Here is a 17,232-nt window from a genome sequence, read left to right on the forward strand (position 1 = left end):
AGTCTTGAATAACAAAGGGTCTGTTATTGATACAACGGAAGAGGGAAGGTGGTTCCAATCGGCGGCTGTTTTCGGTAAGAAGGCTGCTGAAAATAATTTGGTGCGGCAAAACGGAATGGCAACCTTATGCTGATGATCAATGCCCGATGAGTGGTATGACGGTTGTGAAATGAGGTCTCGCTTCATTGATGGATTGTGAAAAAATATCTTATGAAAAAAATGCAGTCGCGCCAGTTTCCTCCGGACAGTTAAATTGGGTAGGTCAAGGTTAGATTTCATTTCTGATATGCTAGCAGTACGGGAATAATTAGAACAAATGAACCGAACTGAGCGGTTCTAAACAGATTCTAACGCGTTAATTAAATTTTGCTGCACGGGATCCCATATAGCGGACGCGTACTCAAGCTTTGGGCGAATTAGTGATCGGTATAATAGAATTTTGAGGGACAGCGGAGCGCGAGAAAAGTTGCGGCGTAAGTATCCTAGCATTCGGTTAGCGTTATTACAGATGTAGGTAACATGCGTGTGCCAAGATAGATTGTTGGTAATGTAAACGCCGAGGTACTTATATGAAGAGACATGCTGGAGGGGAACGGCGTTAATTCTGTAGGTACAGGGGGGAGAAATAGATCGCCGGGTTATTGACATGCATTTAGATTTGTTAGAGTTGAGAGTCATAAGCCATTTATTGCACCAGGTTGAGACAGTGTCAAGGTCTGACTGTAGAAATTGGTTATCATATTCATTGTTTATTTCGCGGTAAATTACACAATCATCTGCAAATAACCTTATAGCGGAGTTAATGCTGTCTGGGAGATCATTAATATATATAAGAAAGAGTAAAGGGCCTAATACGGAACCTTGGGGTACGCCGGATGTTACTTTAGAAAGAGGTGAGTTATAGCCATTAGTTGTTACAAACTGAGTGCGATTAGTCAGAAAGCATTCAATCCATTTAAGAATGTTCGGGTCAATGTTTAAGGTACTAATTTTCAGGAGGAGTAATTGGTGAGGTACTTTATCGAAAGCTTTTTGAAAGTCAAGAAAAATGCAATGCACAAGTGAGCCGCGATCTAAAGCCGATTAGTTAGGACTAAATCGTCCTAACTAATCGTCCTAAAGAATGCAAAAACTAACTTGCTCTCTATCACTGCGAGCTGTGTTTTCGCCACATGCCCACTTCGAACCTGTAGTTGCAGACTCTGTATCTGGAGCATAGCATCAAACTTTTTATCATTCACGTGTTCGCGTGTCTGTGCATTAGCAATATATGTCTCGTCTTGTTGAGCTTTCACCCTATACACCTCATTAACCTCATTGCGCGCTGCTTTGCTTCTTGCATTCTTTCGTGTGTCTGAGATAGCCATGCGTATTTCCGACAGTAGCTTCTCTCCTTCTCGTCTTACGCGCTCATAGTCATTGTCACCTTTGCATATGTTCTGCAGTTCGATATCAATCCTCTCGCGTTCCTCTGCGGGGTCTTCTCGCAACATTCCCTTCAAATCGGAGCAAGACCAACCGACCTTCTTTCGAATACATTGTAGTCATCGCAAGTTAACAGGCATCTTGAGCGTGATGAAGTTATGGTGGGAAAATGGTAAGTGTTGATCCTGGCAAGGCTCACCTATTGCAGTGAGTAAGGCGGTTTACTCAATGTATCCAAGTCATCGGACGTACTCAAGACAACCTCATAACACGGAGGCGTTCTTTATAATGGACGAGGACAGGAACACATTTCATGGAATCACACAATGACATTTGGACAGTATACAATAAAGTTCCTTCCACGCAAGAAAAAAGTCTACGTCATTACCGTCAGCGTGCTTCACTCTCGCGACACCAAGTCTAGAAGACCCCAGCCATGATTATTTCGGGGGGTTCACCTTCATTCGAGTTTACTTACAGTCGTGTCTATCAGGTAGTATTTGTTTTCGATTTATATAGACGGTCCGCTGTAGCCCTTGTTTGCAGCACCGTACGTATAACTTTATTTGAACCAATGCTTCCTCTAGGTTCCTCAAGCGGTGAATTACAGCGGAGTGAATGAAAAACCTCCTAAGAAGCCTGTTGGCAAGTTTACAGAGTTAGTGTTGAAAAATTTCCGTCGAACCTTACTGGCTCCTGACAAGGCTAGGTCTCTAGAAGGAAAACTTCTGGTGTTAGTAGACTTATTCTTAAGTGAACGTAAACAGGACGTTCTGAAACTAGAAACTAAGTTCTGTTTTAGTTCATCTATCGATACTGTGGAACTAAGCCTATGACTCGAAACGTAGCAACGCGTGTAGCGGATACGAGCAGTGGTCGTTTTGTTTCCGAGAGGGTTGATGCTGTTACTGCAGGGTGCGTTCACTAGAGAGGGGAGCAGACCTTTTGAGACAATTATCAGTCGTGTTCGCAAAAAAAAAAGGCGTACGTGTCCTTGAATGAGACAAGAAAGGCCACTTTGTGGTTCATGAATAGTCCATGTTTGTGAAAAAGGCGTTAAAAGCTGTTCTCAAGAACTTCAGTAAAGTAGGCTATAAAACAATCAAGGCAAAATCATGCATTCACGAAATGTGCGATCAGTAAGATTGGCAGGTCTAGTCACCTCCATCAGGGGTGAAATCCAATCCGCCTTGAATCAACTTTTTGCCGCCAAGACGCACAAGCCAGGCGTTTCCTTTCACTCGATTGTTTCGAAGTGATTTGCACGTACCTTCAAAAACACCTTAAGTCTTTGAAAATCTCTGATTCATTTTTTATACGTAACTCAGCTTTAGTAACTGATTACTTTTCTAATGCGGATTGTACTATTTGCTTCGGTATTAGCATCAATATGGAAGACTTGTTTTCCTATCTTGCGCATGATCTTTTGATGGCGCGGGTTGGAGACTGCCTCGTAAAGGACAACAATGAAACTGTTTTCAGAAATTAATGTGCTATTACAGTGGACAGCTTTCTAGAGCTTCCTAGCTTTTACTTGAACAACACCTTCGTTGAATTCAAGGATAAGCTGTATAATAAAATAATGTGGCAGTTTTATCGAATCTACTATTTCATCAATTATGAGTGGCATATTTTTGATCAAAATGAACCGTGATTTGCGGCTAGATCTCCAGGGAGTGTCCACTACGGTATTTCGGTTCGTAGGTTATGTTTTGGTACTGAGTTAGCAATGTGCAAATACATACGTTCCTACGGGATGTTCTTAAACCTTTTCAGGCGAAAGTAAGAGGGCTAAAATGTTTTTGCGAGGTCCCGGTTCAAAACACATTGCAGATCTTGGAACTTGCATACTGAGATAATTCTCATTTATTTCTGATTTCTAATAGTATTGACAATCCCGAAAAAACTAGGGTGGTTAATTTTGCCCAGGCACTTGCCAATACTTTGATTAAGAAAAAAAAACTACGAGTCAAAACAGAAAACGAAACAGGGAGCGGCTCTGTCATCCATGATGGGTATTTGATAAGGTCTCAAAAGTCCGTCGCCGATGACATCACGAGATCCGCTACACCCCGCCACGGCTGGCCAGGATGTATACATAGCTCGCGTGCCTCGATCTTCTGATGCGCGAAAAGCAAGTTGTCGATGTCATCCGACACGGAGTCAAGGTGTGCTGCTCGTCTGAACTTACCAGTGACAAGTTCAGCGATAATTGCCGCTACTATTTGAGGACGAATGCATCGTTTTTTGATTTCAACCCTCCGGAGCCTGAAGCATGTGACATTCTCCAAATCAATTTCCTCATTTCAATATTGCAAGACGCAACGTCAACGACAACTAACACGCTGTCGTCACCTCGTAGAAACTGTGCGCTGCATCCGTCTGCTAGGAAAGGCGGAGTTTTTGAAAAAAAAAGTAAGCCCTTACGGCACATAAGTGTGATTCAAGAATCAGCTACCAGTTTTAAAATTTGTTTTACAAAAACACTAAAGACTTATGGTTGTAAAACTTGGCAAATACTACTACGGTATTAATGCGAACACATATTGAAACTCTTTTTGAAATCAGTGCATATCATAAAAACGCCGCAGTTTCGCTTTAAGTTGGATTTCTCAGCCGACCATGCATGTTTTCAGTACACTCTTTGATTTCGTAATCCCCCTCAGAGCTACTACTTCTTTCACTCCAAAGTAATAGAAAACGGAGTAGCCACATGCTGCTTCAAGTCAGCCGTTATCAAGTCTCTTCGTTATTAACCACAGGAGAGCTTCAAAGAGCACTGAAGTTTATTCAGCTAAAACAAGCCGGTTTTCCCGGGTCTGTTTTGCAGGAAATTGAAAGGCGCCTTAATAAACGTAATAAAAGCAGTCAACATCACCAACAGGAACGTGAACGCGGCAGAGTAGCGGTGATACCGTACGTACATGTGCTGTTGAAAAGACCACCCATATGTACGGGATAAATGTTTTTAGGGCAAAGTATTAACTGGCTAAGATGTACTCCATGGCGGGGGAAAAGCTGGATGCTCTCGTATGAGGAAGCACACAAACTTTCAAAATCAAGCACGAGATTTGTTTTGTTTCATGTGTGTCTAAGCTTGTTCACTCTATTCTAATATGTGGATGAACGTATGTGCGTCAGACTGGTCGCTGCATAAATATACGCCATGGGAGCACCCCTAGTCTTTGAAGGACATGCGCCTAGTGCATTATTTCATAGATCGTGCAAAGTGTAGGTGTGAGGCACGCTTTTCGAATACAGTCATTTTGTTTTGGCACCATGCTCGCACGATGCGGGAGGTCGCGGAGGCGTTTCACATCCACATTAGGCAATCATCTTGTATCAGTCAGCCGTCAGTAACTATTTTGGAAAAAGGAGTGTCGGTGCTGAAGCGGGTAATGAGTGCAACATATATGGCGTGATAGCCACTGACTTTGAAACTACGACGGAGCACATGGGAAGTGGGCCATAGCATGCTTTCCTGTTCTGAATAAAGCCTTCAGTTGATAGTAGAGCAGGTGTCGTTCCCTCGCTTTGTCCGTGTGTCAGTGCGCGCTAAAAAACCAGTTATTATGCATTCATACCAACTAGCTCGTCTGGCAGTATTAAGCCATGCGTCTAATACCCCGGGATTTATAACAGAATATTTGAACAAGCCAAGATCAAGTGACATTGCAGCATTATCTGTGAAATATGCAGGATGTTTATCACTGGTCTTGGATAAGTAGCCACTTCAGAATTTGTTGTGCAGCCGGACTACGCAATCATGCTCACACTCTGACGTTCGTAGGCATGCATACTTTGTTTTAAGAAAATATTTTACGCTACATTTTATGGAAGACAAAACAACAAAACGATTTCCTGTATCAAATCGGTTTTATCTCGATACCTCAGCAGAGTGATGATGATGAAGAGAGGTGTTGTATGGCGCAGGGGTCATTTGATGGCCAAAGAGTGCCACGTCAAAGGGCAAGTGATGCGAAGATTGATTATGATAGGCCGCTGTAAAAGGGCGTTCAAGTTTTTCGCGCTAACGCGAGTAAAAACATAGAAGCATTGAAACCATGACCTTGACGTGAAATATGTGCGATAATTGTAAATTGCGAAACGTCGGGATAGTAAGAAAATGATGGAGATGTAGCCACTGGGGCAGAGACCTTTCTTCATAGATCATGCTATGGAGTGCCTGGGTGTATGACGCTAAAAGTACATGCATCTGTTAAAAACACCAGCAAAGATTTCTGTGGAGAAAGGTTTTTTTTTTTCGATGAACATTGATGGGTGCAAGGGTATCTGTTGTCGTTAGGGCATTAAAAAGTGCTTTTTGTGAGGGAATCTAAATCACTGCACTGGAAGAGGATGTGGAGTACCGTGAGTGATTATCAACATCTCTCACACAATAGTGCATCGCCACCACACAAAATGTATCCATTTGTCGAGTGTGTGTCCTATCTGTAGTCTCGTAAGTGTGACTTGTGTGTAGCGTGATCTGGATACTGTTGGCCACTTTCCAATTCACGGTTTAATAACATCTAGTTTGTTTTCTGTATGCCTATCCCATCCCATCTTTGCCGTCGTAGAAAAGGTTTCAGGTGAAGTGCAGGGGCAGCTACATATGTGCAGGTGGCAGCGTTGTCTTGAGCAGATACGGCTAACTGATCCGCCAACACGTTTCCAGCTTTTTTGCTGTGCCATGGCACCCAGCATACTACAACATGTCGTTTAAGAGCATAGACCGTGCATCACAGAGAGTACAAGGACACAAGGACCGGATTTTATGTTTTCTCAGAGTTTTCAGAGCCATTACTACGCTCGGCAAATCTGAGTATATTACCACGCGTTGTAGATGCAGTTTCTTAATATGCTTGAGTGCAACATATACCGCGTGAACCTCTGCTGTGAAGATGCTTGTTTAGGAGTGCAGAATATTAGAATTGGAGAAGGATGGGCCAACAGCTGCATAGAACACACCAGTGTGAGACTTCAAAGCATCTGTGAAAAATTCTGGGCAAGTGCACTTTTGTTGGAGTTCGAGGAAGTGCGTGCGGATATGTGCTGTAGGTACGTGTTTAGTGACTTCCATGAAAGATAGATCGCAGTCTATAACTTTCCACTTCCATGGCAGTGTATATACTGGTGAAACCATGAAACATTGTTCTAAAATCGGCACAGCAGTTTCCTCAGCGAGCATCCTGACATGAAGTGAGTAGGGCTGGCTCAGTGAAGGACAGCTATTCAACAAGGTACCATTGGACAGACCATTATATATGGGGAGTGGGCAGGATGGTCCTTGTCAGCGTTAAAAGACAGCTAACACCTATGCTGATGAAGCAATCATTCATTCTAGGTACAGACTCCCTACGGGGCTAGTTCGAAAAGCACACGTAGAGAGGTGAATGTCTAGATGGTGGACAGGGTCGAGAACTTTTATGGCTGATAGTGTCGCAGACTGATAGGTGATAGCACCGTAATCTAGGCGCGTGCGTATGAGGATTCTATATCAATTCATCAGACATTATATGTCACCACCCCATGTAGTGCGTGACAACACTTTCAAAATATTCATGGTTTTAAGTACCTGTTCTTTAAATACTGCATATATACTATGAAGGTTAGTTTTGCATCCAATATTAGGCCAAGAAACGTATGCTCAGATATTAGACACAGACGGTGACCGTGCCAGTCATTCTCTGGATTGGGATGAACGCCCTTTTTTTGACAGAAGAAGATGCAGATGCTCTTTTGCCCGTTCAGTTTAAAACATTCTCATCTACCTACTGAGAGACTTTGTTCAAACCTAATTTAACCTGACGTTCACACACTAAGAGGTTACAGGACTCAAAACCAACCTGCACGTCGTCAACATATGTACAGTGAAACATATTTCGTAGGATAACGAGGCGCAAGGAGTACATTTTGACTATAAAACGTGTACAACTCAATACCCTTCCTGCGGCACTCCTGTTTTCTGAACAAATGTACCGGAAAACACAGTGCCCACTCGGACACGGTATGTCTGATTAGACTAGTAGCTTTCGATTATTGTCAACATTCTGCCCCACACACCTAGGTGTGACAGGTCTGGATGGATGGATTGATTGATATGGCTGTACGCTTTAGATCGGGCGGCAGCTACCGCCTCGAAGCCGTAATACTTAGTTAAACAAAAACTAGATTTTTCTTTTTTTTTTCCTTTAAATGGTGACGTTGCGGACTGGTATTTTGAATTGAATGGTTTAATTTTTACTCGTGCCTTGACTTTGGCACCAATCAAATAACCTTCTTTTAGTTATTTCTACCCGCTTAAAGCCTATTTTGGCCTCCCTGTCCCTAAAAACCAGTGCTTTGAAAAGCTCTGCGCCATCACCCTGAACTATCAGGTGAAGCCCTTTACAGAAAATTGTCAAGTGCTCGGCAGTTTCCTCCTTCTCTCCACGCGTACTACATATCGTGTCTACCCCTTCGTATTTGGGCCGATATTTTTTGGTTCGCAATACTCCCGTCCTCACCTCAAAGAGTAAATAACTACCCCAAATATTATCATAGATCCTTTCTTCGGCAATTTTCTGCTTAAAAGTTCAATAGATTTCTAGTGCGTACTTCTTAATCATGCCAATTCTCTACATATCAGTCTCAGCTTCCTTCACCTTCTTCTTATCCTATCATGATTTTTGTTTAGGCTCCCTGCTGTTTTCTATATATTTACCTGTCAATTTACCTGCATATTTACTTGTCAATTTTTTCGTTCGCTTGCTCCTGTGGTCGCTAGTCTTGCCGTATCTTCATTTAAAACATCGTTTAAACAACCTGAATTTATCGCGAGGTTAAGTTCATCAGCTGTAGTTTTGAGTTTTGCACTCGCTTGTCTCATGACTGCTTCCAGCTTGCGTCCTGGAAACGTCCCTACTGCAACCCTCTTGTCACCTCTTACCCTCTCTGTGACTGCTTATGCGCATCGATTTAAATTCGAGTCCCCGGCGATTATCACGCGCTGTGACTTTTCAGCTGGAGCGCCCTGTACCTGGAGGTTACTCACACTTGTGACGCCGGCTGCTTTGTTCTCTCCCAGTCCCACCACTACTTCGCTGAAGCTGAGTCTTGAGAACACTAAACCGGCTGAACATGTTTTTTCAAACTTCTTTGATCTTTCTCCACCGCCGTTCTGGTTACCGGTACCTTACTTTTCTCTCCATCGACTGCCCGCTTGTTCACTTGTGCTAAGGCCTCCACGGCGGACTCCAGCCTTTCTCTCATAGCCCTCATTTTCTCTTGCTCTGTCGCCAACACTGTCTCCAGCTCGGCGATTCTCACCAGCAGTTCACTCTGGGCAACCATCATTTTCTTGATTTTTTTCCACAACCTCACATTTCCTACTCTTGGTGTCAGCTTCCTTTCTATTCGCTTCTGCACTTGAGTTCATCTTAAAATCCACCTCGCATCCTGAACACTTTACAGCCTTTTTAACCGTCATGTCTTTGTGACACCAATTGTTCTTATGAATTGTCCCACTCGATAATTGCCAAACATGGCGTACGACTAACCCTGCCCTACAAAAAAGGGAAAGTGTAAGCTCTACTGCAAAAATTTGCGTGTTCAATGTACGTGCAACTCCCCCTTGGTGTGGCAAAAAACCCAAAGAAACAAGCACACACACACACACACACACAAACCTGTAGATAGCTGGTGACTGACCCTCGAAAAAGCCGTACAGTGTAAAAGGTGCTACAAAGGTTTCAACTGCTGCCCTAATAAATATAAAGGCAAGCTCAAAACATGCAAAACCACCAATCTGCGCAGTCGATCGGGAGTGCTCAAAAAACAGGTCCATCCACCGTGCCAGTCTGAACTTAACTGGTCTCAGAGTATGCGAAAGTGCCACGTAGTGTCATAGGCCTTCTCCATATCGAGGAACACGGACAGAAAGAACTGTTTATGCATGAAAGCATCCTGAATTTGTGCCTCGATACAGACAAAGTGGTCAGTAGTGAACTTATTCTCTCGAAACCCACACTGGTATGGGTGAAGTAGGCTGTTGGTTACAAGGAAATGCATCAGTCGTCTGTTCACCGTTTTTTCGAAAACCTTGCAAAGGCAATTCCTCAGTACTATAGGCCTGTTTCTTGATGCTGAAGATGAGTTCCATGTTCTGTTTAGGAATTGGAATAATGACTGCTTCTTTCCAGGTGAAAGGGATCTCACTGGAAAACCAAACAGCATTATACAAAGAGGGGAGAGGTTTTTTAGGTTCCGGGAGGTAGACGTTTGAGCATTTCGTATAATATATGGTCGGAGCCTGGGGCGGTTCTGTTACAGCAGTTTAACAATGCTTATAACTCAGCTAAGACGAAATGTTTGTTGTATGCTTCATTATTTGGTGATCTGTGTTTTATTTTTTTCTATTCTTGCTTTCTACCATTGGAACGCTGGACTGTAATGCGATGAGCTGGAGACCCGTTCAAAGTGTGCACCGAGGAAGTTCGCTTGGTCTTCCAAACCCATGCCTTGTGTGTTTACTAGAGGAAGAGGCTGTGGTTCTCATCCTACTACCCTACCGACCAAGCTCCAGACTCTTGCTTCATGTGTATATGAGTTGGTTTCAGATAAAAACCTCTGCCAGCTCTCCGGCTGGCCTGTCGGTGCGTTCTCCTGACTTAGGACATATTTTGTTTTAATTTACAAGCTTTTCGGCGGTAGGTGAGTCTCGAAACAGAATCTATGCTTTTTCTTGTTGTTCTCGAGCATTACGGCACTCACTGTTCCACCAGGGGACTCGTCGTTTTCCGCCCTGTCCAGATGTTTGTGGAATGTACTTAGCTGCAGCTTGAATAAAAAAAGCAGTAAAATTATTGTGCAGCTGCATCTAAATTAGAATGGCATATGTCAGCACAACTTAAGCTAGGAGCCTTGGAAAACTCGTAGCCTTGTAAAGGAATAACATTGACTTTTTGGTGAAGCAGGAGAGGAAGCGACGAAGATACGATGCTTAGGTCAATTGACGTGTAGATATTGTCCGCAAGAATGTAATTTTTCGTATCGAGGAAGCACGCGCCAGAGACGAAAAGAAACTGTTCAATCAGATGACCTCGTGCACCGCAACACGAGTCACCCACAGACCGCTATGTGCGTTTTATTCTCCAAGGAGGAGATATGGTTCTGGAATTTCGTCAATTAACGCCGGGAACTCTTGTTTACTAAGTTGGTGCTGAGGAGGTACATAAATAGAGGAAATCGTGACCAGTTTGTTCAAGATGATGGCTCGGATGGCTACTGCCTCAAGAAACGTCGGAAGTCGTAAATGTGTACAGGTGCTTCCTGGATCCACAACAATGGCAGCACCAACAGATGACTCGACTGCATCATTCCGATCCTTTCGAAACGTAACTTAATAGCATAGAAAGTTTGTTTGTTTTGGTTTCACGTGTGTCTCTTGTACACACAACACTTTTACTGTATGTTTGTGTAGAACTTCTTGAACATCGTCGAGGTTTTTCAGCAATACTCTGACGTTCCACTGTAATATTTGTGTCATCTTTAATCTGTGTGGTGCCGTGTGTACAAAAGTGTTGCCTTAGGTGACAGGGTCGTTAGGAGGCCCCGTAATGCATAGTCTATCTTTTTAGTGCGCTTCAAATTGTTGCGCCTCTTCTTCATTGTGTTGGGAACCAGAGGAGTGGGACTCCTGTCCATTGCCTCTTTTGAGGTGGCGGATGGTGCATGCTCGACAGACACATTCACGGTGCTTTCGGGCCTCACTGGAGTCCGGCAGACTGGAGAGTCTGTGGCCCTGTTTGTCAGGTGGCGAAACAGAACTGGCTGCGCCAGCCGGGGGCGCTAGTGGCGCGCCCGCAGTATCACTCTTTGCGACATTTAGGGGCACGGAAAGATGTAGTGTGGCGTTCCGGCTAATCACATCGGTGAAAGAGGGACCGGACTGATGGATGGAGGGCTGTTTACGTGCTTATTGAAAGGACAGATTGAGCTTCACTTTAATATCAAGGATTTGTTTTTCTTTCTTCCAGATTGGGCGCAATCTTGAGTAGGCAGCTTGGTCTCCTTCACAGTTCGCACAGCATGATCTTGCTGAAGTACACGTATCTGATGCGTGCTCATTGGATGCACATTTTGCGCAAGCGAGGCACCCTCTGCAGCTTAGTCACCTATGTCCAAAGTGCTGGAACGTGAAACATCTTGAGGGTTTGGCACATAGGGCCTGACACGGAGTTTTCAGTAGCCAGTTTTAAGTGAATCAGGTAAGCAACTGGTACTAAAGGTGATGACTATGTGTTTTGTGAGTGTTTCCTTATTGTCTCTTTGTATATTATTTCTTTGGACCTTGACTACAATCTGGTCTTGCGAGCCTTTCAATATTTCACTTACGGACAGTCTAAGTAGGTGATTCACATAAAAAAACAGCGCCAATAACGAGAGACTAGGAAAAGAAGGAGACAGACAGCGGCACTCGCCCAAGCAACCACGTTAGCTAAGTAGGTGGTCATCAGAGACCACACCACGTCCTTGACCTGTGGTGGCCCACTGAAACTGGGACATTATCCATGGCTATAGTTTCGGTAAGTTGTCGTATTGAAGCTTGTGGCGAACCTCCAAAATGAGACCACCGCTTCCCAACTTAGGTACACGCTATCATGAGCCAATTGCTTCGTTTAGTGTTTTCGAGACAAAAAATTGTGAGATTGCTTGAACTGTTTTGTTCTCTTGCTTGTTATGCACGACATGAAACAACTTGGGAAAAGACTGCTTAGGTTTAAAAAAAGGAACAGTTCTTCCGTGCGCCACCTTTTCGGGTGGTGATCAGGGAGATGCAGATTGTGTACAGTTCGGTGGCGATGGTGGCCACCCGAGCCCAACAAGGGTACGCTACAAGGTTGAATAGTGAACACTTGAAGACACCCGCCATACATCGCTGCTATAATTTAACATAACTACTCAAGGTTGGGTAACTACACAGGGTTATCCCTCGCCACCAGGAAATTTAGAAGCAAACTAAAAAGAGAAGATGACAGGACAGATAAAAAGTGAGAGATAAAGACAAAGATGTAGGGAGATAGGGATAGGAAAAGGCGACTGCCGATTTCCCGTGAATGGGCCAGCCCAGGGGTGCCACCTACGTGATGCTGGGGCTAAAGGAGTGTGTTGCCTCTGCGGGGGTGACTCAAAGGCCCAAGCACCCAGCGCCAGCTCAACTCCCAAAATCCCATTTTTCTCAAACACGATTTAGCTGCCCACAGCTAGGCGTGGGAGAGAGTCGAGACCCCCCCTTTAGCTCATGTCTGTGGTGTCGCTTCACACCGAACGCCCGCTTACGCAGACGCCCCTGCGGGCCCTCAGTAGAGTTAAGCTCTATGAATAATACAATGTTATTGGTTCCTTTCACCCCGGAAACTGCCGGTGAACTGCTCGCTCCAGATTAACCGCATGAAGTAATACTAACTTTACAAATAACATAATTGGCAATGTGTCGGGAACTGAAAGAACATTATATGGGCTAAATTATACGAGCTTAGCGATTTTCTCAAGAACATTCGCTCTTAGACGCAATATCGAATTGTTAGTCCAGTGTCGAACTTTTCTCAATCAGCAACCGGTGAACAAGAGAGATATAGTATAATCACGAGCAAGAAATAGTCGCCGTTGACTTCGCGGTGAAATTTTATATGATGTGCTCTTCATTTCACCCCTGTATAGAAACTGTAGGCTCTAAGTTCTAGTCTTCTCAATGCTATGAAATCTGAAAAATTAAGCGCAGACAAGTAATTGATACAATATACCGGGTGTTTAAAGTTAGGTTTTACGATTATTTTTATATTAGGCGCTCGATGACGTGTTAGAACTACTTGTGCAGATAAATTAACGGCCATAGAGACAGAAATTTAGATAATTATCGCTGCCAGCAACCCAACTAACTAAAATTTAATAATTGACATTTTAATGGCTGCCATAAGTTGGCATGCTTATATTGAGAAAATGTAGCCAGTGGTGTTTGCACACAATTTCAGTCCGCAGATCTTTTCTGGCACACTTGTGCACTGAGATAAAAGGCTCTAAAGTTTGCCTTTCACATGATTACGCATGCAAGAAAGTGAAGGTCCGTGCAAAGCTCTTTCCTAATGGGATGTATCTCTTGTGTGTAGTGCTTAGTTTGTGGAAAGAGTGGAAGCGTAGGCATACATAATAACAATAATCCTTGCCCTCTCGGCCGGCGAAATCAAACTGTGACAGTGTGGTGCGCCATGAGTGTTACGCATGATGCTGCTGAACGCGATAACAGGGACCATTTTTCGCGACGTTTTTTTTCATTCCTTTAGAACCCATGGAAACACCTTCTTGTAAACGTGTTAGCCTGACCGTCTTGTACTAGGGTGCCTCCGGTAGCACAGCGTCTCTGCATTGAAGGTCTACCAAGAAAATCCACGTGGAGTCTCGAGCTAATGTAGCTGCTTCTGGCGTGAGGTACTCTACAAAAACGCCGACCTGGTGCTTGCAATAGCTCAAATTAATGGCAACGCTTCGTTAGCAATGGAGCTTTACACGTCTCACCCCTCACACCATCTCTTTTACACAAGACCCACTTTCCTAAACCTTTTTCGACGCTTGTGCACAACAGCCTCTGTCCACCTTCCAAGACGGACCACGAAGGCCATCGTTGAGGAAGACATTTAAATCGACGTTGTCGCGTGCGTAACCTCAAGGCAAGAGCTCAGCATCTGACTGATTGCCAATCAGTGTGGTCAATGCGCTGGAACAGTCAAAAATGTTCTAAGAAATCACAAGTTTTTTTCATACCCCACTCACCTTCATGAAGGCCTAAATGAGGCGAACTTTAAAAGGCGAGTTGACTTCTGCAGTAGGAGTCTCATCAAAACTGGTCCAGAAACTGACGTTTTCTACAAATTAATATGAACTAATGAAGCTTGGTTTTGGCAAAACAAAAGTGTTATTCTTCACAACGCCCGTTACTGGACACTAAAAAACACACACTGGCTGAGGCAGCATAAGGATTAAGTTCGTTAGAGTGTGAATGTATACATGGTGCGACATACTCGGGAACAGGATCATCGGACCTCACTTTTTTGAGAACAAGTTGAACGGAAAGGTGTGCACAAAAGAAATATTAGTTTGAGGACTATGCCTGCAGTCTTACTCTGAATGATTTGTGCCCAGTATGGTTTAAGAACCATGGAGCACCACCACATTTGTCCAGCAGGGTGAATAACTGGTTGGATAGAAGTTTTCCACAACAGTGAAGTAAGCGCGCAAGAGCGTTGTTTTGGCCACCAAGATCTCATTACCTTTATCCGCTCGACTTATTTCTTTGGTGCTACGTTAACGCTCAAGTTACGTAACAGAGCCCAGCGCTAATAGTGACATGAAAGACAGAGTAACATCTGCCTGTGCGAGTATTCCAGCAGAAGTAGTGTGCCGAGTTATCGAGTCGACGCGAGCTTGTTTCATGCTTGGTGTTGCTGCCGAAGGCGGACATTTTGAACACTTTTGAGGGCATTGATGTCTTAAGAGCTAATGAGTTTTGATGAGATTTGTGCATGACCGAAATAAGGTTATGTAGCAGGAAAAAATATGCGTTAGCAAGACTAAAACTGTTTCAGTTATTATTGGTGAAGTTGTTGCTCTTGATTTCAAGAAAAGTTACAGTACTCAGACATCGGAAGTCACTCTACTCAAGTAGACCAGGCAACGATAACGCACGCTTTTTTAGTCATTATTACGCACGCTCACTGCCATCCAGATGCTCCGCTTGCACCATTATCTCAGTATGGTATCTGCCACTATTTATGTGGCTCTGTAGTTGAGTGTTATGGCGCTGGTTGCAAATTGCCTTCGATTTTTGATATCGGCGAGCACGAGGGCAAGACTAACTGTTATCACTTATGCCTACGCTTCCACCCTCTTCACACACTGAGCAGTGCACACAACAGAGACGTCACTTTAAAAAGCAGCATTGCGCGGAATCTCACCCTCTTGCGCGCACAACAAGCTCTGTCCGCTTTCCAAGACGGACTACGAAGGCCATCGTCGATGAAGACATTTAAATCGACATTGTCGCGTGACTCGCTGAATGGCTGAAAGCTAGCCGCTTGTTTTGTTGCTCTTTGGTCATTTTTCGAAATTAGTCAGAATATTTCCAAGAAGAAATTTGAGCGGGATAAAATGAGGTACTTGCCAAACAGGTGGATTCTGTCAAAGATATCAATATTTAGCTAGGATTTTGATTAATAACTATATATATTAACGCGAAAGACACTTTAACTTTGGAGCCGGATATCTCGAAGCAGAGGCGTTCTCGAAAAATCTTCCAACATAATCTGTGTAAAAACACCACAGCTTACACTTTATTCAATGTAACATACCAACTCAGCGATAACTAATTATTTTTGTTATTTGGGCCGCTGACAGCGGTAAATATCATTACCTTCCATCCGCCTGGCCGTTTAACCTAAGTGACCAAGTGGTTCGCACGTGCCTTCAAGCACCTAATTTTTAAAACATTATAACGCTTAACATTTAACACCTGGTATACTAAATAATATATACCCCTGAAGTGTTCACGTTTTCAAAATTTTCAGAATAGCGACCCCAAAACACGAATATAATATATGACAAAGTGCCTAGCATGCATCCATTAGTAAAAAGTGTCATTGGAGAAGAGGGCACAAGCGCGTTAAACAGCGGCGCTTTCAAGTAGTGAAGGACTAGATGTTATTGCTGAATACGGAAGGCCACTGATGTAGAGTGGATTTCTGCAATAATCTGCCAGCTTCTACGATGCGCTATAGTGGAGCCATTGTCTAAAAAGTGCAGTGCAATGAATGCAATAGAACTGGTAGTGCAGCAGAAGTAAGGAGCTCTTTGCACCGGATGCAGGTGTCCGTGTTATGATAGTTCTACTATTGGCATGAACTCAGTGAATGGCTGAAAGCTAGCTGCTTGTTTTGTTGCTCAGTAGCCATTTTTAAAAATTACCCAGAATATTTCTAAGAATAAGTTGGAGTGGGACAAAATGAGGTACTTGTAAAATAGATGGATTCCATTAATGATGTCGATATTTAGCTAAAATTTAGATTTATAACTAATTGGAGAAAAAAAATGAATGTTTTACTAAGGATTATTATGTTTGTGGTTAATATATAGTAGCAGCGCATTCATCTTCGCTCTTATGAACAATTTAAGCATTTTCGAGAGCCGGCCCAGAGCTTGAAGATGTTATTCGGTATAATATTTCAATGACAGTGTTTTTCTATTCATATTGAGAAATGTGTTTACCGACAGTGCCATCGAGCTTGACATCTTGTTAATTTGCAATTGTTGTACGTGAAAATCAGTAGACGCATTTTCTTAGCTGTTTCACATTCATTTAGGATATATATAGAGAAACACGAACAAATCAGCAGAAGTTTCTCACTTGCGTGACCAAGCCGAGCTTACCGTGTCCTTGGTGGTCACACCTGCCCCGCAGCGCGCACGGTGGTGCTTCTCAGAGCCACGCGTCAGAAAGGAAAGAAAAGGAAGCAGCGAATTGAGACAAGCACTTGTTCCAAGCAGCGCGCCGGCTTTTATAGCGAGACGAGGAGCGGGAATGTGGAGGGAGAGCACTGGATGCACGCGCCGTCATTGGCCGTGAAGACAAGAGGGAGGCGTGGTGCTCTCCACTCATTCGTCGCGCACGACTTGATGCGCGCATGCGCTTCAAGGTGGGATTGCATGCCTTGGAATGAAAAACAAAGCGCGTAGGCACTGTCACCCGAGCACTCGAGAGGCTCACGGACGGTGTTT

General features: G+C 43.7%; 1 protein-coding gene across 4 annotated transcripts in view; it reads right to left on the reverse strand.

Annotated features, from left to right (window-relative positions):
- Mip (Myoinhibiting peptide precursor) overlaps positions 1–16,980 on the reverse strand; it is a 733,569-nt gene extending 716,589 nt beyond the window's left edge. Inside the window, exon 1 of one of the 4 annotated variants that reach the window (XM_075886332.1) lies at positions 16,885–16,980. The gene's annotated coding sequence lies outside the window, so the exon portion shown is untranslated. Of the gene's footprint in view, positions 1–16,861 lie in introns of all 4 variants that reach the window. The other 3 variants (XM_037420273.2, XM_075886333.1, XM_075886334.1) reach the window with 3 other exon arrangements.
- Positions 16,981–17,232: the final 252 nt, after the last annotated feature.

Source organism: Rhipicephalus microplus, chromosome 2 (assembly GCF_043290135.1).
Source record: "Rhipicephalus microplus isolate Deutch F79 chromosome 2, USDA_Rmic, whole genome shotgun sequence".
In the NCBI taxonomy this organism is placed as follows: domain Eukaryota; kingdom Metazoa; phylum Arthropoda; class Arachnida; order Ixodida; family Ixodidae; genus Rhipicephalus; species Rhipicephalus microplus.